This window comes from Delphinapterus leucas, chromosome 11, assembly GCF_059928025.1.
Source record: "Delphinapterus leucas isolate spDelLeu-1000000601 "Yukka" chromosome 11, BTC_Dleu_Yukka2, whole genome shotgun sequence".
NCBI classification, from domain to species: domain Eukaryota; kingdom Metazoa; phylum Chordata; class Mammalia; order Artiodactyla; family Monodontidae; genus Delphinapterus; species Delphinapterus leucas.
In genome coordinates this window covers 33,846,498-33,871,775 of record NC_143139.1, presented here as the reverse complement: position 1 = coordinate 33,871,775, position 25,278 = coordinate 33,846,498, and the positions used below count along the sequence as shown (strand labels likewise).

The 25,278-nt window shown below is 37.0% G+C and overlaps 1 pseudogene; it reads left to right on the top strand.

Moving 5' to 3' along the window:
• The first annotated feature begins 278 nt into the window (after positions 1-278).
• Positions 279-1,880, top strand: LOC111173639 (serine/threonine-protein phosphatase 4 catalytic subunit pseudogene; annotated as a pseudogene).
• Positions 1,881-25,278: the final 23,398 nt, after the last annotated feature.

The window sequence follows — 25,278 nt, the reverse complement described above, 5'->3', positions numbered from 1 at the left end:
AAAAACATGGCCAAACTCATTAATTTAAATGAAAGGAAAATTTCCATGCCATTGTTTATTTTCAGAAGAATTCAAAGCCTTCATTTAAATTCAAAAGACAATACAAAATGAAGTTTCACCAACTACATTCACATTTTTACTATAATTTTACTACCTTATTACCCACTTAGGATCATCTACGTGCTTTTTGTTTTCTTGTTGCTTACGTGAAGCCATTTATCATGGAATATAGTTCTCCACAGTATTTGCTTTGAGACAAGGCATTACATGTGTTCCTGAGATTTAATAGCAGTAGTTTCCACATGTTTTGGGTGCATTATATTGTAAAGTTAAGAGCATAAGTTCTGAAGTAAAAATGTCAGAGTTTGAATCTTGGCTCCAATACTTATTGGCTATATAGATTTGGGGCAATATCTCTGGGCTTCCATTTCCTTATTTATAAACTGGATAAAATACTGTCTAGATCAAGGTATTTTTTAAGAGGATTAAATGAGTGCATTCGTGTAAAGCAAATAGAAAAATACTTAGCATATAGTAAGTTCTCAGTAAATGTTAGTTATATTTTTATCATTTATATATAACATTACATTTTTATTAAATATAATTTTCCTATGTAGGTAGGCATTCCTATATAGGTAAACAGTTTTTAGAGAGTTAACTTTTCATTGGGGGGAATATCTTGAACAAGAGGTGCAATGTAGGACAGTGAATGTGAACTAATAACAGAACAAAAAAAGAAAAAAGAAATCGCCAAAAAAATTCTGAAGAAGAAATGAATGGAAATCAAGAGAAATGGGGAAGACTACAGATAAGAAGGGAGAAAAGCTACAAAAAAGACCCAGGATGAAAGACTGAGTAGCAGAGCAAGGGGCCAAAGCAGAGGGAAGGAGGAAGGCAGGGACCCTGAGAGCTGGAGCCAGAGTGGGAGGGGCGCAGACCTGTGTGCACCACAGCTCACACTGACCTGTGGGGTGGGGAGGGGTGGACCACAGCAAAGGTCTGCTGCCTGGACCAGCAGATCCAGCAGCTGCCATGCTGCAAGATCATCAAGGGGAGAGAAGTCAAGGCCCTGTGCACTAGGGCTGGAGAGCAAAGTGCAGAACATGGACTTGCCAGTCACAGCACGTGGCTGCAGCCAGGGACAACTCTATGGCCTCAGGGAGCTGTTCAGAGAGGGTGGCCGCATCCCTGAGACCAACTACTTCTTCATGGGAGACTACGTGGATCATAGTTTCTATGGCACTGATACAATCCTGCTGCTGGCATTTAAGGTTGGCCATCCTGACGGTATCACCCTGATCCCAGACAACCATGTAGCCTTCAGATTGCCCAGGTCTATGGCTTCTCTGCTGAGTGCCGGTGCAGCGTGGCTCCGTCACCATGTAGCACTACTGCTCCGAGATCTTTGACTACCTCAGCCTGTTGGCCGTCACTGATCACAAGGTCTTTTGTGTGCACAGGGCCTCTCCACCTCCATCTAGGCCCTGGACTAGATGCAGATGGTTGACCAAAAGCAAGACGTGCCCCTTGATGGACTGTGTGTGACCTGCTCTGGTCCGACCCTCAAGACACAACAGGGTGGTGTGTGAGCCCTGTGGGACCGGCTACCTATTTTGCAGTGATGTGGTGACCCAGTTCCATTCAACCAAGGACACTGACATGATCCGGGCCCACCACATGGTGACAGGTTACGAATGGCACTTCAGTGAAACTGTGCTCACTGTTCAGTTGTCACCCAACTACTGCTACAACTGTGGGAATGTGGCAGCTATCTTGGAGCTGGATAAGCATCTTCAGGAAGATTTCAGTATATTTGAGGCTACTCCTGAGGGACATGGGGCATCCCCTTCAAGAAGCCAGTGGCTGAATACTTCCTGTGAGCCTTTGGGCCCCTGCCCCTTCCAGGCCCTCTGGCCCTCAGACCACTATTGAATCTGCCCTCTTCTCCAGATGGAGGCTGGGTATAGTGCTCCTTTCAAGAGAGCACTTCAAGGGTGAGGATTTTCTCTGGACGGCCTCAGAGCCTCAGCTCCAGGCTCCTTCTCTCCCCACTGGAACCATGAAGTTTCCAATAACGTTTTTGTTTTTCTTTTTTTCCTTTTTTGTTTGTTTTGAGATCAAAATTTTGAGAAAAAGGTGTTGATTGATTAAATTAAAAACAGACAATTTAAAGGAAAATATTAGGTAAATAATAGCTCAGGAGTTATTTAGATACAGAAAATCAAAAAAATGTGGCTCTAATGATTACAGTTTAGATAGCTTCTATTCCATGCTTCTTTCTGATCAGGGTCTCTGCTTTAAGTTTCCCTAGCATATAATTTATTCTAGAGTTATTTCTGGTAACCTATGTTATTATATCTCAATCAGTCTATCAGATGGGTTTATTTAATATTTATGTCACATTAGGGATAAATATTTCAATTATCAACCTCATGATAAATCCTGGTAAGAAGGGGTGCCTGTTAAGGAGAGATGAAATAAGAGGATCTATACAGTGCTTACATCTACTTACTCCTCTCATCTTTGCAGCTCATGAAAATGTGTGTGCAATTAAAGAATGAATGATCTTACTTTTGGTACATGTGTAATGCTTGAGTATACAGTTTTATAGATGACTCTGCTTATATGGTGCAGTGTTGAAGTATTGCAGAGCCTCTTCATGAGCAACAAGTTAGTCTCCAACTGCCTTCTTTTTTTTTTTGCGGTACGCGGGCCTGTCACTGCCGTGGCCTCCCGCTGCAGAGCACAGGCTCCGGACGCACAGGCTCAGCGGCCACGGCTCACGGGCACAGCCGCTCTGCGGCACGCGGGATCCTCCCGGACCGGGGCACGAACCCGCATCCACCGCATCGGCAGGCGGACTCTCAACCACTGCGCCACCAGGGAAGCCCCCAACTGCTTATTTTTAAAATCACAAGTGTAACATCAAGATTCTTCTTAAGGTAACTTCAGTACTCAAATCCAATATTCTTATCCACCTGCATCCTTTCTCACAAATCAGGCTTTGTGATTGCAACAATGCCTTTTAACTCAAGTGCATTTTGTTGGGGGAATCAATGAAATTCTGCTCTGGAGCATACACCGTGGCATACTGGAATTCAGTTTCTGACCTAATTAAACTCTGAAGCTGGGGGCTGAAATTTGCACTGTTTCACTGTGATGTTCACTAGTTTGCAGACCTTTGAGATCTATGCTAGAGAATAATTGCATAAAAAACAAGAGAAAGACCATATCCTCACCAAAAAAGAGTTTACAAAGGCTGGCAGGGTGACATGCATATAAATGTTGTAGAAATCGTGTGTACATAGAGAATCCTACGCTTAGGTTCTGGATTCAAGAGGGAAACTCTATTACTCTACACAAATATAAAGACAATTCTGAGAAAGGACAGCCAGCAAAAACCAAAGGAAAGAACAAGAGCCTTGGAATAACACAACCCTAGGCTCACATCTTAACTGGAATTTTAATTTTTCCTAGGATCCTTGTTTTTTCTTCTTTTACAACAAGCACTTGATAGAGATAAACTATTACATCTCTGCTTACCCAGAGTGCTGTATGGCATTTCCTCTACTCTCTTATTAGGGCCGGGACAGCTCTGTAAGGCTCTAGGGTTTCTGGAAGGGCTTCAGTTCCAACTTCTGCCTCCACATGTTAGAAGAGCCATTTCCTACACCCTTTTGGATGTTAAAACTCTAGTGCCCAAGATGTAGAGGAGGTCCCAACTCTCCTGGAAGCAGCTAAAATGTAAATGTCCTTATCGTTTTGGCTCAGATGTTTTTTTCACTTGGTTTCTTCCTTTTGAATTAACCCGTGTAATTTAAATGTTTTTCATTTAAATATTTAATTCTACTGTATTTTTTTAAAGTGTTGCAGTAAAAAGCAGAGCATCTGATTAGCTTAGTTTGCCATACTGACAAGCATCTCTGTAAGAGATAGTTTGAGGTCTCTATATTTATAGGTGTATACCTCTGCTTTTAGAATGTTACTGCTGTCTTGTGGTAAGCCTGAAATATACAGTTTCATAGTGAATGTGTGTAATAAATTGGAATCTGTCTGGTTTGAAGTGAATGAACCCATTGCTAGGAAAAGAAATTAAGGCAGTATTTAGACCCAATTGTTTTTAACGTCACTAAATAATATTGCCTGTACAGAGAGTCCCTGATTCATGATGCTTTGGCTTAATGATTTTTTTGAACTTTACCGTGGTGTGAAAGTGATACACGTTCAGTAGAAACCATACTTTGAATTTTGGATTTTGATTTTTTTTCAGTATGCAGTACGATCCTTTCTTGTGGTGCTGGGCAGGGCAGGAGCTGCAGCTTCCAGTTAGCCCCACAATCACAAGGGTAAACAACTGATACACTCACAAACATTCTGTACCCACAGAACCATTTTGTTTTTCACTTTCAGTATAGTATTCAATAAATTACTTGAGATAAGCAACACTTTATTATGACATAGGCTTTGTGTTAGGTGATTTTGCCCACAGTAGACTAATTTAATTCTGAGCATGTTTGAGGTAGGCTAGGCTAACCTATGATGTTCAGTAGATTTAGGTGTATAACATGCATTTTTGACTTACGATGTTTTCAGCTTATGATATTTTCAACTAACAATGGGCATAAAAGGATGTAACCCTATCATAAATCGAGGGAGATTTGCATTGCATTGATCAATGAGCCTAAGAAACTTACTGTAGAATATTAATAAGGAAATATGTGTTCCTTAAACTAAATATTGTCTGGTACAATAAATGAAAATTTTGAGGGTGAACATGAAGATGAAGGATTTTTTAAAAGCTTCATAAATAATCCAATTATTGGAAAAAATTATTTTATGATGGAAACACAGATTGGGAAATGCAAAATTAAAAATATATATTTCCAATGATTTTGAAATTAAGTTTGTTGCTACAGCATATAATCTATTACTTTCTGGAAAATATTATTATTTTCTGGAAAAAAATATTATTTTCTGGGAAATTCCTTTCAACACCATAGATATAACGAATTAGTCATTCTCTAAATAGAACATAGCATTTTTTCTGGTTGTATTTTTCTTGATATTTGTCTGAATTGATTCACTCTTATCTGTGTTTAATCCACGTCAGTAACATCTGTTTGAAAATGGGAAGACAATCACTTCTGTTTATAATATCCCAAACATTAGTGAGCTGAATTTATGAACAGATTGACTAACCATTTTGGCATTCATGGGACTACCTACTTCAGTATGTTGTATTAACTACCTTTGAGGCTCAGCTTTGATATTGTTAGTAACAATAGAGTTTAATGAAATCTTTGCATCCTATTTTTAACTCAAACTTCACAAATTATAGAAGCTCTTTTTTGCATAACAATTGGGGTTGTAATGACCTGATTGTCTAAATCATATCACAGGTTAGAGAAGGAGCTTTGCACATCCTTCACAAACTTGTGACACCATATAATGTGTAACTATACAATTATCCTGTGAATTTAGAATGTGTAGAAGATTGCTGAAGCTCTCAAATATATGCTGATTTCTCTCTGTTCCAGGTTAGTTGTATGTATTGATCAAATAATTAAAAATATTTTCAAATATCCACAACATTTAACATCCCACATGCCGCAACTAAAGATTCCACGTGCCACAATGAAGATCAAAGATCCTGCGTGCTGCAACTAAGACCCAGTGCAGCCAAATAAATAAATAAATATTTTAAAAAGGAAATTATTTTTTAAAAACACTTGACTTCAGAGTAATACATATCATTTAAATGTAATACACTAATTGTGACTTGCATGGCTATGGTTGGTTTTTCTAGTAATGGCAGTTGGTTGTACTAATGCCACCACATTCCTTGCTGTATTTGTGACCAATGGCGTGCATTTGTAAGGCAGAGTTGTCCTAGTTAGCAGATATGGAAGTGTTTGCTTCTTGAGATACTAACTAGCTCTTAAGACAATTTTAACCTGCTGTGTGTATTTGTTTGCCAAAAGAGTACTCTAAAATTCACCTTATTCACCAATTGAATCAATGAGCACATAAATCCCCATACCTTATTAACTATGGAAGATAGAGGTTAAAATTGCTCTGTTTTCAGTGTCTGCATGTAGCCAGTGCAGGCATAGAAATGTATTGGAAACATAACCCAGAAATTTATATTCTCAGTTTTGTCATTGATAGTTACCTCGTTCCATTTTATTTGAATTTGTGCTTGTATAAAATGGGAATCTGGTTTAGAATGTGGAATAAGGTCATCTAAATGTTAATATTATGGCTGCCTTGTCCCCATTTTTACTTGGGAACCACAGGAGGTCATGGGTGGGACTGATAAGATTAGATTAAGATAAATAAGATTAAGAATTCTTTTTTGCATATTTTGGCTGAATTTTTGCTAGAGTTTTGTGGTAAACTATATGCTACATGAGTAATTTCTAAGCTCCTTTTCCAAAAATGAGAAAAGAATACAGTTTTAACTTAATATCAGAAGAATTTTCCAATCTTGGATGCCTCATGAGGTTTGGCAACATCAGATTGGCATAACATTTTCCAAAGTGAATTTCAAAGGATTAGAGCTTTCTTTTCCTGATTCTTATCCCTCAGTAGATGATTTTTTTTCAGAAGACATTGTTGACAAAACCGTGGTAGACCAGCCCAGCTAAGACAAGTAGCTTAGCAACTGGGTTAATTGGTTAGTGTCCCTAAATGTAGTTGTCAACACTTTTGTATTTCGTATGTCTTTTCTCATTTCATTTTTCTTATAATTACTTGTAATTATATTTTACATAAAATGTCAGTGAATGGCAGATTGAAAATAAAAAATAAAATGGGTCCTTCACCACAGATAGTTCCAGAAGCACTGCTGTAGTTTACCTCAAAAGGAAATATTGTAAAATTATTTTGCTAAAACTACAATGTTATAATAAAATGAAAGATAGATTTAAAATATGTAGTTATAAATCTATCATGCTGCTCTTGAACTTTAAAGTAAAAAAAAAAATCATTTATCCTGGTCATTTTCTTTACAAAATTTAAGTGTTAATGCCTATACCATAGTATGGATATAAAGATTAAATTACATGACATAAATTAAAGTAGTGCAGTCTTTAGCAGAACATATATGGTCTTTATGATCTGGCCCCTGGCTATCTTCACATCCTCATCTCCTGCCCTTACTCCATATGCATGTGAACTAAAACTATAGTCACCTAGAAACAGATTTTAGTTGTTTACTCTGTGCTTTCTTTTAAAAATATTTTAAATAACAACATAAAAGTGTTCAAAGTTCACCAAACTTAAGAGAAGTACAGTCATTTTTCTGATTCAAGTAACCATAAAGTAAAAATATCAATTGTGCAGAAGAAGAAAGGTTTTACCTGACAGTTAACACCAGAAAACAATTTCTTCCATTATGACCTACACAGAAAATACTGTAGTGTGATTGTTAGATGTTTTGTGATGTGTCAAATGTGGAGATTTAAATAAATGGCTACAAATTCTTTGGCACCCCTGTTATGAAGAGATGGGGTTTAAGACCCTATTCCTTCCACTGGGACTGTGTCAATCAATGGAATATGAAGAAAGTGGCATTCTGTGACATTTGAGGCTAATTCGGTAAAGAGTAGGCAGCTTCCATCCAGTTCTTTGGAAAGCTTGTTCTTAGGCCTTTTCCTCTGAGGGCACTCCCTCTAGGAACCAGCCTCTACTGGGGGTAGCCCAGGAAACCTAGACAATTCATGTACAGTCATTCTCAGTATTTGCAAGAGGATTGGGCTTCAGAAGCCCCTGTGGAGCCCCAAATCCTTGGATGTTCAAGTCCCTTACGTAAAATGGGTGGTAAAGTGGCCCTCTGTGTCCCCAGGTTCCATCCACATCTATGGATCAACCAACCAGGTAGATGTAGATATGGAAGGTCAACTGTGTAGGTGCTCTGGCTTTAAAACCACCTCAGCTTTGGTGGTACACATGTGAGTGAAGGAGCCTCTGGGTGACTCCAACTCCCAGCTATTTAAGGCAGCCCCAGCAGTTCCAATCTTCCCAGGTGAGTACCCAGTTTCATGAAGCTGAGTCAAGCCCTCCCTGCTATTCTTTGTTCAAATTCCTGGCTTACATCATTCATAAGCATAAAATGGTTGCTGCTTTATGTCTCCAGGTTTGGAGTGAGTTGTTTTGCAGCAATAGAAAACTCCAACAGGAAATGATATTTTCACAACAGCCTTACGCTTAGAGATGGTGATCATTTTTTTTCTCTTATTAAACCTTTCAGTAGACTTTATTGCTCCTTGGTGAAACAAAGCATAATCAACATAGATGAAAGTTGTTGAATGCAGAGATGCTACATCTTGAAGAAAAGATTCTTTTCAATGACTCCAAGCCATTGCAAATATTATCTTTCTGCCTGGACTGCCCACAACTCCACCTCCACCTTCACCTTCAAGCAGCTGATCTTTCAAGGTCCACTTTAGATGTTTCTTCTGTGTTGCCCCTTGAAAATTCAACCCTACTCCAGGCAGAATTAGTGGTTCCTTGCCCTCTGCTCCCAGAACACTCTGTATTGTAACACTCATAATGTTATAATAGAGTTTATACAACTACCCTCCCCCATCTCCAACTATTCTGAGGACTCCTTGAGGGTGAGGATAATACTTAACACTTTTCTTCTTTGGCTTACCTGTTTTATCAGGTTATCTGGTACATAACCAGTACTTTAAAAATGCATGTTGTATTGATTGATCATGAAATATATAAGGTTCCATAGGTTCCCTAAGGTTTTGATTCCTGGATTATACACAAGCCAACAATGTTCTATACTGCCATACAAGGAATTATAAACCTTAATAAAAAGACCAGTAAACACAGATTTACCATACAGAATGCCTATTCAGTTAACCATTCTTTGCCATAATGGCTCTTGAAAAATTGACACTTTCCAAACAACCCTTTTTTTTTTTTTTTTGATACAGTGACCTGTATTTCCCAAAGCACATAAAGCAAATGAGCATAAAAATGATATTTCAACCTTGTAGTCTTTGGAAAAAGCATTCTTTTTTTTTTTTTAAAGTCTTTATTGAATTTGTTACAATATTGCTTCAGTTTTATGTTTTGGTTTTTTGGCCACAAGGCATGTGGAATCTTAGCTCCCTGACCAGGGATCAAACCCGCACGTCCTGCATTTGAAGGCAAAGTGTTAACCACTGGACCACCAGAGAAGTCCCAGCCAGGAAAAACATTCTTTTTTATATGACTCAGTTATTAGTCATCAAATATCAGATGAAATAAATTTGAACTGTGCACCATGTTTGAATAAACTAAAAGTCTTTTGTTTTGCTTAAGTGTGCTTAGTCAGAAAGACAAAGAGGTAACATTTTTGGTGACTTTTCACTCTATGTACTAAATAAACTTTATTGTCTTTCTGAGTGCTCTCATCTATAGATATTATTTTGACTAAAGATATCTTTCTATGCTATAACTTTAAATTTTAAGTGCACTTTGAGTGCAAGATAAGCACGATCCTTCAAATTGTTAAAAACATTAATACAGAAAGTTGTTCAGAGGGAAGAATGTATCTCACAAAGAACAACTACTTTCAACACTCCTCCACTAATACCCTCCATCATGTCTTTTCCTGCTTTGGTGAGTACAGTAAACTTCACGTCATTACTTTTTATGCACAAACTACTTTATTTATTTTAAATTCCATGTTACTTACTTACATAATGTCATAATGATTGAACAGTATTTTGATTGTTCAATTAAAATATTTTTCTTTCTATAAACATTTTTGGGGTATCCTGGGTTGGAATGAAATTCGTCATAATTTTTCCATTAAAATTAATGAAGAAGCTTTCCCATACAATAGCTTTTCACTTAGCAGCAGGGTTTTTAGAAACAAATTAAGGTTGTTAATCAAGGGACAAGTCCGTTATGGAAGCTTGGCTAACAAATTCTGAGATTATTCTCACTAATGTATGGAGGAGAAAAAGGTAGAACAGGCAGACCCATTAGGAGACTTCTTCAATTGCCCAGAGAAGAAATCATAATTTCTTGGATGAAGGTGGCAGCAGTGTGAGTGGTAATGATCAGATTCTGGATATATTTTAAAGATGGCCCCATCAAGTTTTGCTGTTGAACTAGATATGTAGTGTGTGAGAAAATGAAGAGTCAAAAATAACTTCAAATTCAGAGATATCTAAAGCTTACCTTATGCCACATAAAGGATAAACTTGAATTAGAACTAGGATCAAGGTGTTTTTTGATATCCATTCTGGAGCTCTGTCCACCCTCTCCTGCTACCTAAAAGGAGGGCAACTTGTATTTGATGTCTCCATAGGTGCTTCAGGACAAAAGAGCAGGAAGCCTTTTTAGTTACTGTTAAAAGAAGGTCTTTTTCAGGAATTTTTGCATGAAGAACTTCAAATATCTATTCTGGAACATTGAGGACCTGCAGCTGCTTTGAGGATTTGCTCCAAAGCATTCTAAATCCTTAATTATTGAGGTCAGAGGGAGAAAGAGCATTATTTTTATGTTCTTGCAGATTTTGGGGTTGACTCAAAATAACTCCTCATGGAAAGGGTATTCAACTAGGAAGCACACCAGTTTTTAGTTTTCAGCAGTACCACCAATTGGCTAAGTCACGAACTCTTTGAGATCCAGATTCCTCGTCTCTAAAGTAAGGAGCTGTGATGAGTAGAATTTTTCAACTAGTTGATGTAAATCTTGTAAAGCATGCAAAGCCCTCCCTGAGAGCTGTCTTTCTTTACAGTTTCTGGGCTTACAGAAGTGCCTCAGACACTTGTCTTTCTGGTAATCTCAAAGTTCTGAGGACAGACATGGTAATTCCTGTTGCTCGTAAAACCGGAGAAACCTTTGAATCAGTGATTCTCAAAGTCCCTCTAGTTCTCAAACTTTGATTTGATATTGTTAATCACTGTGTTTGTCTTAAAACACTTTCTGAAGTAGATAAAGTGTTGATTATAATTTTGTAAAATGGATTTTGAAATAGGAAAACTAGTATTTTTGAACTTATATTTTGTGTCAGGCAGTAGAATAGATACTTTAAGTATATAATTCTATCCTTACAATAAATAGGTTGTATTATTTCCTGTTTATTAGGCAAGGACACTGAAATTTAAGGAGGCCAAGTCGCTTGTCCAAGGCCACACAGTGGTGGAGTTGGGGTTCAACCCCAGGTTTGTCTGGCTCCAAAAACTTCTATTACACCAAGCTTATCAGTAATGATAGCAGTTTTCATCATCATCATTATTACAAAACGCTATCAAAAAAGAAAAGGAAAGTAATTTGCAATTATATACTTTTATTACTCACAGAGTACCTTCATACAATTGGTAGGTGATGGGACATGTGGACCTTGAGTTAACTCCTAGGAGATAGGCATGAAATCTGGTCTGTTCATTCCTCCAAGGCTCTGCCAGTTGTTGTTAAAGCCACACTCAATTTTGGCCACAGCAGCTGGGCAATGGTCCCTTTCTAAAAGCCAGATGCCTGATGTGTGACAATTTCCAATGTGAAGCAATTGATTGGGTAGGGAAACTTAATTTTATTGCAACTTACAAGACTAAAAGAAAAATTACATTGTATAAAATTGTATTTTATACAATTACATTGTATAAAATTGTATATACAATTACATTGTATAAATTATTTTACAATGTAAAAAATGCATTGTATTTTTTAAAAACTGTAGACAGAAATTTCCTATTTTTTTTTCCTTTTTGTTCTTTTTTGGCTAAGAATTGTTAATTATCTACTTGTTAAAAAAAGGTAAAGAAAAATTTCCAAAACTTGAATGAAATATTAATTTAAAAGTGGAAAGTGATTTTGTTTTTAGAATTCAGTGAGAGTTGACTGCATATGGGCATGAAAGAGACAACAGTCAGCTAAGATCCCATTAAGACATAAAATTAAAAGCCAGAAAATTTGCTTTTGAAAACAGTTTTAGGGAAAAAAAGGGCAATGAAAAATGAGCCAAAACAAGGTAAAAATGAAGCAAATGGGCAGTAAAAAGAGGAGAATTTGTAGTAAAAATAAGTGTAGAATTATTTATTTAGGTAGGGAGATTGGGGCCATTTCAAAGTACAACAATGAGAATTTTCCCACTGTTTAGAAATAAAGGGAAAAAAAAGATATTACTAATGGGTAAAATGGCACAAAGCCTAAAGGATTTTTATCTACATTTGACTAAGAATGGAAGTCATATTAATTTTACATTTAATTTGCTGCATAATGATAGTTATGTTGGCTGTACAGAGACCCAGCCCATAAAGTCTAGCAATATTATATTTGAAAATTAGTATAACCTGATTGAAAAGTATTTGAGAGGTAAGCTAATCACTGTTCTGGGCTAGAAAGAGCTATTATATCATAAATAGTGGTTAATTATTCTTTTTTTCACCTGGAGAAAGAAAAGAATAACTAACCTTCAATGGTGGCAGCGGGCTCTGAGTTTGGATGAGAATGGGGAAATAAGTGCAATTCAGAAACATTCATTACGGCAGGTATGAAAATCTTCCTCCTTGGAGAACAAGCTAGATATTCATATGGAATGGTTTAGGGGAGAGCAATAGAGACCCTGTCAGGACTTTCAGTCACAGTGCTATGGCAGACCGTCCAGAGGACTTGGTCATATATGCTATTCCTCTTTAATTCCTCATTCCTTCACTGTACCTTTTTATTTGCTTTCCCCAAGTCAGCTGTTTTTTGGACCAAAGACTTACTTCCAGTCCTCCTTTCCAATTCAGTGTTTGATTTTTCTTTTGTTCCCACCTTATGTTAACTCTTACTGGGGGAAAAGGAGAGGGGGGAACAGAAACTGCATCCTGGCATCAAGAATGTTCTTCCAGGCTAAGTGCAACATAGGGAAGAGAAATGTTTCCCACAAGCTGGGAAATTTCCAGCTCACCAAAGCAGATGTTGGATGTGCATTTGCTCACCAATGAAATGTTATTTATTGCTTACAAAGAAATTAAGCTGGAACTAAATTATTTGGAACGTGTTTCAACTTAAAAAGATATTGAGGGGATTCATTACTTTGAGACTTGAAAAAAATTGAATGTTGAAGTTTTTCCAATGACTTTAGTGAAGAAAGGATGAACCTAATCTGTTGTGGAAAGAGATGTTCGACAAGAAGCAGATTTCCAGCTTTCTAAGGGCTATAAAAGTCTTTTGAGATGGAATGCAAACCAGACCCCACCCTTTCAATTATGCAGTTTTGCAAGAAGAATGCAATACTCTGGTCACCAAACTAACACCAACACTTCTGGCTTTTAGTTACTAGTTAGGCAAGATGATTTAGAATGTTAACCATCTCTTTTATTACTTGGCAGCTTTGGGGTATCCGATTTAAGCCATGAATAATCCCCTTTGAAAACAAAACATCTCCTCCAGTGGGATAATTAGACTATTACTAAGGACAAACTATCCAACATCAAAAGCCTAGACCCTAAGAAGTCACGCAACAGGCAGTCTTCTCCCCAAATTAAAAGCATGCTTAGCATTAGAGGTCACTGCAATAAATAAAGGGATGTAAAATAATTACTTACAAGTTTCAGTCAAAGAATTACAGCACGAACTATAATAAAAAGTGACTGGCTTCTGAAAAACGAATATGCTAATTATATTCAGTGTTTGAATTGGTGCTTGGAAGCCTGTCCCCCATTCTCTGATTGAGTCATTAATCATTCCTGTGAGACCACTATTATTCCAAGGGATCCTCAGCAACAGAATCAAGGATATTGCTGCTAACAGTATTAGAAATGGGAGTGGGGGGAGTCAATGGAAGACCCAGATGGTAATAATTACATTAAGACTACCACCCAAATTATAAGACTATTTTCTCTCAGGGTCTAGATGTGTAATTTTTTTTGTGCACAAAGCTCATAACCAAGTGACCTATTATTAATCACAACACCAAGTCCACATCCACTTTATTCATCAGTTGAATGATGATAAAATAACTGGCTCAGCTCATGGCATTTTTTTAAGTCTGCTGCTAAGTTATCTACAATGCTCCATTCTTTTAAAAATTATTAATGAATGATCAGAGCGTGGTAATTTTTAATTATTTCCAAGCTTACCCTACTCAAGGAGTCTTTTATAGCATCAACACTAAATTATTTGTGACAGTGGAAGACGGTCACTTAGTAAATATTTTAGGTTTCCTGAGGATTTTATTTAAACTACTATTTGCATCCAACCATTTTGGGGATCTGATAGCGCTTGAATGCTAACTGAATTTCTTCTCTCTTTTCCTTTTATCTACTGAAGGAGTTGCTAAATTATAGTGAAATCCTCAAAAGGAAGGTATTTGAAGAGAAGAGTAATTATAAAAGGCTCTGGTCAAGAAAACACTGATTGCAATACTTCCTAAAAAGCTCTTCAGGCAAAATTATAGACACAGAGAACTGAACAGTGATTGCCAGGGAGGAGGGGGTGGGGATGGCTCTAAAAGGGCAGTGGGAGGGATCCAGTGGTGATAGAATGTTCTGTATCTTGACAGTATCAATGCCACCCTCCTGTTGTGATATTACACGTGAGTTTTGCATGATGTTGCCATGCGGGGAAACTGGGTATCTCTGTACGGTTTCTTAGAACCACATGTGAATTTACAGTTATCTCAAAATAAAAATTTTAATTAAAAAAAAGCTATTCAACTGAAAATTGTTCTTATAAATCAATTGTTATCCATAATGTTGTTATGAAACCTAAAACTGAGTCAACTATTTGAAAAGTAATAGAATTAAAATGTATTCCTCATTCAGTGGAATGTATTTGCTCTACCAAACTTTGTCATATTAAGGCCCAGAAGTTTTATGAACAAGACTTATTGGGCAGCTACCCCCAACTCCACCCAACTCCACTTGTACCCTCTTTGCTTCTGTTCACTTATCTATAAAACAGAAATAACAATAGTGCATTTCTTACAGGTCTTTTTTTAAGCATTAGAAGAGATAAACCAAATGCTTAAAATAAAACCTGGAATATAGTAAGCAGCAAATAAATGTTAGATGTTCTAGGTGGTTATGCAAAATTTAAGAGTAGAGATTATCTGATGTGTGTATTGACCTCAGTTTTTGTGCCACCCCAGATCAGTTCAGCCTTGCCAACTTCCTGGTGAGAGTGACTCTGGAGATGGCTCATCCCATCCCCCTTAGTCATAAAGTTTCTGCCACCCACTGAGAAACTCCTAGCACTCAGCTGTCCCCAGGAGCTGCCCAGAACCACTCAATAACACAAGGCCAGGTTTCAGAGGTGAAAATATTCCTCAGGCTGACCAGTGAGACATATGAGGCTGGAAATAACCAGCAGATAAATGGTTTACCCCTTCTTCTCCTATAATGGACTGTTCTGAGGTACAATATATGGCCTCTCAGTTGCCCCATCAGACAAAAGCAGTCAGCTGTGCCTTTCGTGACACTCTGGTCACCCTGGTAACAGATTCTCTCTCTCTCTCTCTCTCTCTCTCTCTCTCACACACACACACACACACACACACACACACACACTGTCCTCAACTACATCCAGAAACTCACTGCAGTGCTTCGCTGTCTCATTTCTCCAGGGTCTTGCCTTTTGGGGGCTATTATGGACTTCTCTGAAGACCTACTCTCAGCCGGTGATTGGCAAAGAAGTTGTCCCTGTGTAAACAGGGTTATCATATGAAGATGAGAAGTTAATTTGATTTCATTTTCCGTTCAACATAGACACAGATAAGAGCCATTGCTCTGGAAATTTCCACACTCTTCATGAATTTTACTTTTAAAATCATTCTGTTTTCTTATTTTTACTTGTTTAAGCGTAGTCCCAACTGCAATTTTATGCAGTGTTAATTTTACTACTGAGCAGTTGATAGTTGAACATTTGTTAAATAGATGACAGTTTAAATACTTTTTCTCTGCCCCTCTAATTCAGTTACTCTGTACTGATTTGGCATACTGTACAAAAACATTACAAATAAGGTTTCGACTTTATGGTCTGTAAAGAAACACAAATGCCGGATACCAAGCAGTAGAATTCCTTTGCTGAGTAAATGAGTGCAAATAGCATCCTTTGTAATACTAATTATCCCTCCTCTGCTGTGTTTAACGAAGATAGAGCCTGTGTTCATTTACTTTTCCTGGAAAAATGTATTCAATATAAGCACAAGTATAGACAAAGGAAGTCCCCAGCTCGCAAATTTTGCTCAGAAAATTTACTAATAAGGCTATTTGGAACTTGCATAGAAATGATGTTAGAAAATTATGATTAGATATTCAGATAAGCTCAAAATTTGTACTTACTTTTATATGTGTCTAAAATATGTGTGTGTGTGCATGTGTGTGTGTGTTCACCATTTTTTTTAACCATACATTAACTACAAGTTAGAACACTCTTTCTGTGGGAGTTAAGTCCCTGGGCCAGGCTGGGATGCCAGGAATCCTCTGTCCCAGGCCCAGGAAGCAGAATGCGAACACACCCTCTGCAAGCTCGGCAGTAGAATAGAAAGTTTTGGGGTTTGAGAATTGGAGGGGTCTCTTCCCTAGTCCCCAAACTTGCTAACTCTCTGAGGCTGCATAATTGCTTAATACAGGGTATCTCTGTCCAGGAGTCCTCTATAGGCATAGCTATTTCTTTCTTTTTACAAAACAAGAAAGCTATTCTACCAGAGGTTTTATATTCAAATCTAGCAGCAGCTACCTTAATCCCAGGGTAGGTGAAAAAATAGGCCAACAGGTCCCCAGCAGCTGTTCATCTGAATTTTTTTATTAATTTGTACCCCATTATTATTCTCAAAATGGTTTAAAGCATGTCATGGATTTGGATTCACTTCGACATAGCAGGATAATCTGTTTTTAAAATAAAGAAAAAAAATGGGCAAAAGAAAAATAGGATAAAAAGAGTTTAGCAGGACGAGGAATTATATCAGTGCAGATCATCTGATGTCACAAAGTCTCTTATGATTGTTGGAGTTGGGCCACTGTCTATAAACTTACTATCAGCCATCAGAAAAAAGAAATTTGATCAGTTATATGATTCACGGTCCTCACAATATTAAAAACAAAAAACAAAAAAACCCCCCAGACACTTAAGGCATACAACCAATCCTGATACTGAAACTAAAGAGGAATTTTTTTGTTTGATATGTGTAGTGAGAACTTTGTGTAATATAACCCACATTCTTATTCTGTTGCAGGGAGTTTTGTAAGATTGTCTCTGCGATAGGCACATCTGTCAGAATTCAATACGATGCATTCTAAAATGTGTAATTCCAAGATTGACTTGACCAAGAGGGAGAGCTGTGAGTTTCTAGATGATGGGATGGGTGTTTTCTAAGATGTCCTCCACAAATATTGTTTCTTTCAGCTGAGCCTTCATAGGTATTCACGTTGCAAGTAGTCGGAAAACAGCTGTTTTCCGTTGCCAGTTGAGTTTAGGCGTTAGCAGCTGAGATGTGGGTAAGATTGACATTCTCCCCTAAAGACTGAGAAAACAAACAAGTAGAAGTCCCTGAGTGGAAAATCACAAGTGAGGCACTTTATGGTGAGTTAAGGAATAAATAAGCAGGGCAAGGCTACGCTCAGAAAGTCATATTCGGACCATTCTAACAGAAACGAACCAACAAGAGGGCACGCTGGACTCCATAAAGTATTACTGCAATACTTTTAGCCAGGAAATATGTAAAAATCAAATACTCCTAAAAGTACACCTTAAAATTCCTGTGTATAGACAGTGGGAGGTTATCTTTGACATTTTTTCCTGAATTTTAATGAAAATATTTATGAAATGTGCCGCCTATCTCCAGGTTATTCAACAGAATGCATAACACATATATTAAACTTTTAGGTTAATTTTTAGGAAACTTGTAAAGAAAACTTATAATAGTGAAATTGATCTCAAAGATTACTGAGATTCCTTTCCTTATTTCTATTCTAAACTTTAGAAATATATAGCTATAGATGCAAATGTAGATGATTTGGGACGTTGGGTGGAAGAGGTGCCAATCCTAGAAGAAGTCACGAAATATATAAACATTCCTGACATCAATTTTCTTATCAATTTACTTAACCTCTTTCTTGAAAAACAAACGTTGGATCCAAATATCTGTGGTACATTAAAGACGGCCAAAAATTCTTTGCTTTTCCTCCCACTGAGTGGTAGAATCTAATGATCCTTCCTTTGAATCTCAGCTAGCCTTAGCTATTTAGTTGATGAGCAAAATGCAAGGGACATGAATCTTACAGCCTCTGCCTTGGTATTTTGTAGTACTTGCTTTTAAAGCCCTGGGCTCCCTGTCAGTCCAACTACCCTGGGACCACCCTGCTGTGAGGAAGACCAAGGAGACCATGTGGAGAGATGAAGTGATGCTGGCCAATCCCCTGCTGTTCCAGCCAACTCAGTGCAGGAACCAAGTATGTGAATGAAGTTCTTGTGGACCCTCCAGACAAGGCCCACTCCCTCTGGCCCCAGTTGATACTATGTAGAACCCTGCCTGGATTCCTAGCTCACAAAAATCACATGATATAATAAAATGGTTCACTGTCTGGCTTACTTCACTGAGTGTGATAATCTCTATGTACACCCACGTTGCTGCAAATGGCATTATTTCATTCTTTTTATGGCTGAGTAATATTCCATTGTATATGTGTACCACATCTTCTTTATCCATTCATCCGTTGATGGGCATTTAGGTTGCTTCCATGTCCTGGCTATTGTAGATAGTGCTGCAGTGAACATTGAGGTGCATGTATCTCCTCCAGTTAGAGTTTTCTCCAGATATATGCCCACATCTTTATTCCTGCCCTGCAACTAGGTTCATCAGTACCAGTTTTTCTTTTCTTTTGTTTTTTAGATTCCATGTATATGCGTTAGCATACAGTATTTGTTTTTCTCTTTCTTACTTACTTCACTCTGTATGACAGACTCTAGGTCCATCCACCTCACTACAAATAGCTCAATTTCATTTCTTTTTATGGCTGAGTAATATCCCATTGTATATATGTGCCACGTCTTCTTTATCCATTCATCTGCTGATGGACATTTAGGTTGCTTCCATGTCCTGACCATTGTAAGTAGAGCTGCAATGAACATTGTAGTACATGTCTCTTTTTGAATTATGGTTTTCTCAGGGTATATGCCCAGTAGTGGGATTGCTGGGTCATACGGTCATTCTTTTTTTAGATTTTTAAGGAAACTTCATACTGTTCTCCATAGTGGCTGTACCAATTTACATTTCCACCAATAGTGTAGGAGGGTTCCTTTTTCTTCACACCCTGTCTAGTATTTATTATTTTTAGACTTTGATTATGGCCATTCTGACTGGTGTGAGGTGATATTGTACCTTTGATTTGCATTTCTCTAATAATTAGTGTTGTTGAGCATCTCTTCATGTGCCTTTTGGCCATCTGGATGTCTTCTTTGGAGAAATGTCTATTTAGGTCTTCTGTCCATTTTTTGATTGGGTTTTTTGTTTCTTTGATATTGAGCTATATAAGCTGTTTGTATATTTTGGAGATTAATCCCTTGTCAGTTGTATCACTTGCAAATATTTTCTCCCATTCTGTAAGTTGTCTTTTTGTTTTCTTTATGGTTTCCTTTGCTGTGCAAAAGCTTTTAAGTGTATCATATGATATAACTTATATAAGGAATCTAAAAAACATGGTACAAATGAACTTATTTACAAAACAGAAATAGACTCACAGACATAGTAAGCAAACTTATGGTTAACAAAGGGGAAAGGGGGTGGGGGGAGGGATAATTTAGTAGGTTGGGATTAACACATATACACACTACTATATATAAAATAGATAACCAACAAAGAGTATAGCACAGGGAACTAAACTATACTTAATATTTTGTAATAAACTATAAGTGAAAATAATCTGAAAAGGAATATATATATATATATATATATATATAATTGAATCGCTGTGCTGTACACCTGAAACTAACATGATATTGTAAATCAACTATATTTCAATTAAAAAATGAAATGAAAAATAATTAAAAATTTTTTTTAATTTAAAAATACTAAAAAATAAAATGGCTCATATTTTAAGCCACTAATTTTGCGGCTAACAACAAAAGATAATTGGAACATCTGAATCACATGGTACATTGTACAGCATGACTGCTTCCCATATTTCATGAATCAGTTTATTCATTTGCACAATAAAAACTTCTTCAGCACTAGTGTTATGCCAGGAAGCTGGCTAGAGATAGGGATGCAAAACTGAGCCTGACATGATTCTCATCCTCAGGTAGATTTCTCTCTGGTGGGGCAAACAAACAACTAAGTTAATAGTTAGGGTTTAATGATATAAGCAGGGCCACACTCCAGGGGTATATTTGCATTGCAGCCTCTGCGAATGATGCCCACTGGAGCTGAACACACACAGCTATTCAAAAGACCACAGTGTGAATGTTTCCCTAACGCTGGGTAGCATGGTGGCTCCGGGGATAAGCATTAGGCTAGAAGTATGCACAGAGTAGTAGAGTAGCACAGAAGAGAGAAGGAAAATGATGGATTTACCTGGAGATTTTTAATTTTCACTATTAACACATAGGGAATTAATGAGCCTTGTGATATGTTATTGATTTAGATAATGTAGTTTAGGAATGGTAACATTTATCCTAATGTGTATAACACAGCAGGGCTTAAATAATTAATTTAGATTATTGCTATACACACATTTTCATACTCACTTTAACATACATGGAAACCTCTATCGAGTAGTAAAATAAAAGAGAGCTTAAAAATTCGTGTGAAGAGCCCCACAGCCCTTGTGGGGAGTCAAGCTAGGCCTCATTTCAAAATGTGAAAGAGGGGTGGGTACCAGAACTTAAGGAATACGCACCAAATGTACCCTTTTTATTAACAGGAACTCAGATTGATCTGCGAGATGACCCCAAAACTTTAGCAAGACTGAATGATATGAAGGAAAAACCTATATGTGTGGAACAAGGACAGAAACTAGCAAAAGAGATAGGTGCGTGCTGCTATGTAGAATGTTCAGCTTTAACCCAGAAGGGATTGAAGACTGTTTTTGATGAGGCTATCATAGCCATTTTAACTCCAAAGAAACACACAGTAAAAAAAAGAATAGGATCAAGATGTATAAACTGTTGTTTAATTACGTGAGAAACGTCTTCTGTGGCCAAGTAAACTGTCCATTTCTCTCAGAAAGCATATGAAATGCTAAAGCTATACCCAGACCTCTTAAAAATAATGAAGCAGTTTAAAAATTGAAAGGAAAAAAAAAACAAACCCTGTCCTCAGAATTCTATAAAGTTGATTAAGAATGTTTCTTAAAGGTCCAAGAAGCAACAAACAGCATCTGAAGCCACAATCTATTATAAACACTTTATTTCAACTAGAAGGTACAATCTCTCAGGGGTTTCATAGTTTAAAAAGCTACAATCACATCATGTTGTAACTATATAAAAAACAGTGCTGTTAAGTGGAACTGCCTGGCTTAGACCATATACATGTCTGCACAGTCTTTATGGAATCTGCACAAAGAAATATCTTCTCCCTTTGCTCCAATTAATTGTTCTTGTATGTAAGTTTCTTTCTATTCCAGTATATCCAGAGTGGTGAAGTAACAAGGCCAGCCACGTAGCCAAAGGTCGCTCCAAGCGTGCAGGAGATGGGCCATTCCTGAGGAGAGAATGTATGAGATCGAAAAGAACAAATGTTTTATTATTACTTGAGCACAAGTGTAACCTAAATATTTCTATATTAAAGCTTAACGTGCTTTCTCAAAGGAAAAAAAAATTTGTTTGAAGAAAAATCTTGGAAAAAGTAAAATCATACTTTTATAGTGGTTGTTTTCATGATTCCAAGTGATCATTCTTAGTGAAAAATGTATTGAAAATGGGCAAAATATTACGTTACACTAAATTGTGAAGAAAACTTGCTAAAAATTGAAGAGGTTGGTATCAGTTTGAATTCTGACAGATGAAAATAGCAATTCAATTGACTCAATTAGGGAGCTGGATTAATATCTGGTTGGTCAGGGCCTAGTTATTTTCAATGAGTTCATATATTATTCCTTCATTTATTTCTTCTCCCTCTCAATAAATATCAGGGGAGGGAAGAAAGATGGGCACCTTGTTAGTTTTTTAGTGTAAACCAACAAATGAAGAGTTCTAAGACTAGGTCTGCAAGCTTATTCAAATATCTTAACACGACTTTAAAACAAAAATATTTGGAAGTGGATTGCAATATTTTTCCTTGTGATTATATTCATTTCAGTATTACTTTAATTCTAAGTGGTTAAACAAAGCATATTTGCAAATTTAAGAGAAGCCTCTGGGTCACATACTGAGGAAACCAAGAAATTCCTATCTTTCCTATTTTTTTTTTTTTTGAGATGAGAAGTTTATTCAGTTTATGTTTCAAGGCAATTATATAACTGTTTATTTTGGTTGGCATAATATTTTGTTGCACAATTAGTGCTATTAGTTTATACCACCTCTATACAATTTGTGGGGGGTTTTTGTTCGTTTTTAATTTTCAACTTTTTATACAATTTTGAAAGGTTACTTTCCATATTGGCTATATTGTCCATGTTGTACAATATGTCCTTGAACCTCTCTTATACCCAGTAGTTTGTACCTCCCACTCCCCCACACCTATATTCCACCCCTCCCAACCTGGTAACCACTAGTTTGTTCTCTATATCTGTGAGTCTGCTTCTATTTTGTTATATTCACTTGTTTGTTGTATTTTTTAGATTCCACATATAAGTGATATCATAAGTATTTGTCTTTCTCTGTCTGACTTATTTCGCTTAGCATAATGCCTTCCAAGTCCATTCATGTTGTTGCAAATGGCAAAATTTCATTCTTTTTTATGGCTGAATAACATCCCATTTTGTGTATATGTGTGTGTGTATATATTTCACATCTTCTTTATCCATTTATCTCTTGATGGACACTTAGGTTATTTCCATATCTTGGCAATTGTAAATAATGCTACTATTAACATTGGGGTGCATGTATCTTTTTGATTTTAGTATTTTTGTTTTCTTTTTCAAATATATAGCCAGGGGTGGCAATGCTGGGTCATATGGTAGTTCTATTTTTAGTTTTTTGAGGAACCTGCATACTGTTTCCACAGTGGCTGCCCCAATTTATATTCCCACATACAGTGTAGGAGGGTTCCCTTTTCTCCACATCCTCGCCAACGTTGGTTATTTGTGTTCTTTTTGATGATAGCCGTTCTGACAGGTGTGAGATGACATCTCACTGTGGGTCTGATTTGCATTTCCCTGATGATTAGTGATGCTGAGCATCTTTTCATATGCCTGTTGACCATCGGCATCTCCTCTTTGGAAAAATGTCTGTTCAATTCTTCTGCCCATTGCACAGCAAAGGAAACCACTGACAAAATGAAAAGAGCCTACTGAATGGGAGAAAATATTTGCAAATGATATGACTGAAAAGGGGTTAATATCCAACATATATAAAGACCTCATACAACTCAACATCAAAAAGCCAATCTGATTAAAAAATGGGCAGAAGAAATTTTTTTTTTTTTGTATTTTGAGTAAAGCAACATTCCTTTAAGCCTTTTTCCTTAAAGTGAGTTGTTAATATTCATAATATATGTAGGAGCAGTAGTTTCACCAGTTGTCTATCTTATTCTACTGTTTAATCATATAGGGTCACCAATGGTTCATATTAAAATGTATCTGTGTGTATAACATTGTTGTGATATTTATATTTTTGTCCAGTTACCTCTCCCTTCATCTCAAAACACAAGAGACATATAGGAGAAGGAAATAAAGTCAGATTACCCATTGCTATTAATATAGTCAAAGATGTCATAGGAATCCATATTCACTAAACTATTTAAGTCAGCTAGTACACCATTTGGAAGACAGGATTAGATACTTAGTTCAAAATAACTAAAGTGTAGTCACTTCTCTGTCATCCACACCAATGAAACTGAGTAATGGTTCAAATAAATAAACTTTTCAATACAATTAGATCAACTACCACATACATTTAAAACTTCCCAGATCTTGATCACAGTCTATTCTTAATGCAAGACTAATAATATCAGTAGCTTATCATCTCTTTACCTCTGATGCTGTAGAGTCACCTCAAACTCAACAACTTTCTTGTTTTTATTTCTCTCAGCTGCCCAAGACAGAAATGTCATGGCTTCTACTGACTTGTCCCTTTTCTTCGTATCCTGTAGTTAAGCAGTCTCCATGACTGGTGAGTTCTGTCTCTGAAGTCAGTGGTTCCTAAATTTGCTTACATATGAGAAAACATATAAGCTTTTAAAATGCTTATTCCAGGTCTTGAAACCTAGAGATTCAGTGGTGTTGAACCTGTATTCTGTGTAATACTCCCAGATAATTCTGATACACAGTCCAGGTTGAGAAACATCGCCCTCAAATTTCTAGTTCCTTTTATTCTCTCCATCCCTATTGGAATTACTTTCCTTGATTTTTCTATCTCCTTCCAAGACTGTGTAATGGTTTGCGAAATTTGTTTGCCCTACTCCATTAATCCCTTCCTGTTCTGGTTGATCCTCTACACTGCTTGTCTCATTTTCTCTTTAAGCCTTTTAATAGGACTGTGGTGACTTTTGCAGGGAGGTAGTATCTGGAGGGGCAGAGGAGGATTTCTGGGTTGTTGATAACATTCAGATTTTTATTCTGTCTTTTGGCGACATAGGCCTGCTCTCTGTGAAAATCCACCGGCAGCCTCCTTTAGGTTTGTGACTTTGTTCTATTTTTATGTTCTATTTTAATAATATGGAACTCATAGTGCCTCTTCAGGTACTTCCCCACTATACTTTTCCAACATAATTCTGTCCTTTAGCACATGCTGGTCCCTCTCTTTAGAACACCTTTTCTGCCTTCTCTCTCTAGCTTACTAATCTGTTTTTATTGTTAAGTTTTTGGGTAATGTTTCTACCTTAGTATCCCAGGTTGTAGAGTGTCTGTCTTATTCATGTTTGTGGTCCCACATAGAGATCAGCAATTGCAGAGCCCAGAAATTGGTAGATAGTATGGGTTCAACAGCGCTGTTTAAGTAAAATGAATGAATGCATGAATATATGCTGTAGTTTCATTGACAAATCGGAAAACTTGGCATCAGAAAATAAAGGAGTGAAGATCAAATCCTGTTGCGAGGGTGTGAAGCTATGCCTCTTAGCACAGGTATTTTGATTTTGGATGAACCCAAGAACAAAAAAATAATGAGTTGAATGTCATGTATCACAACCACAATCATAATCTGAACTAAGTCCCAGCCTAGGAAACGAAAGACCTGGGTTAT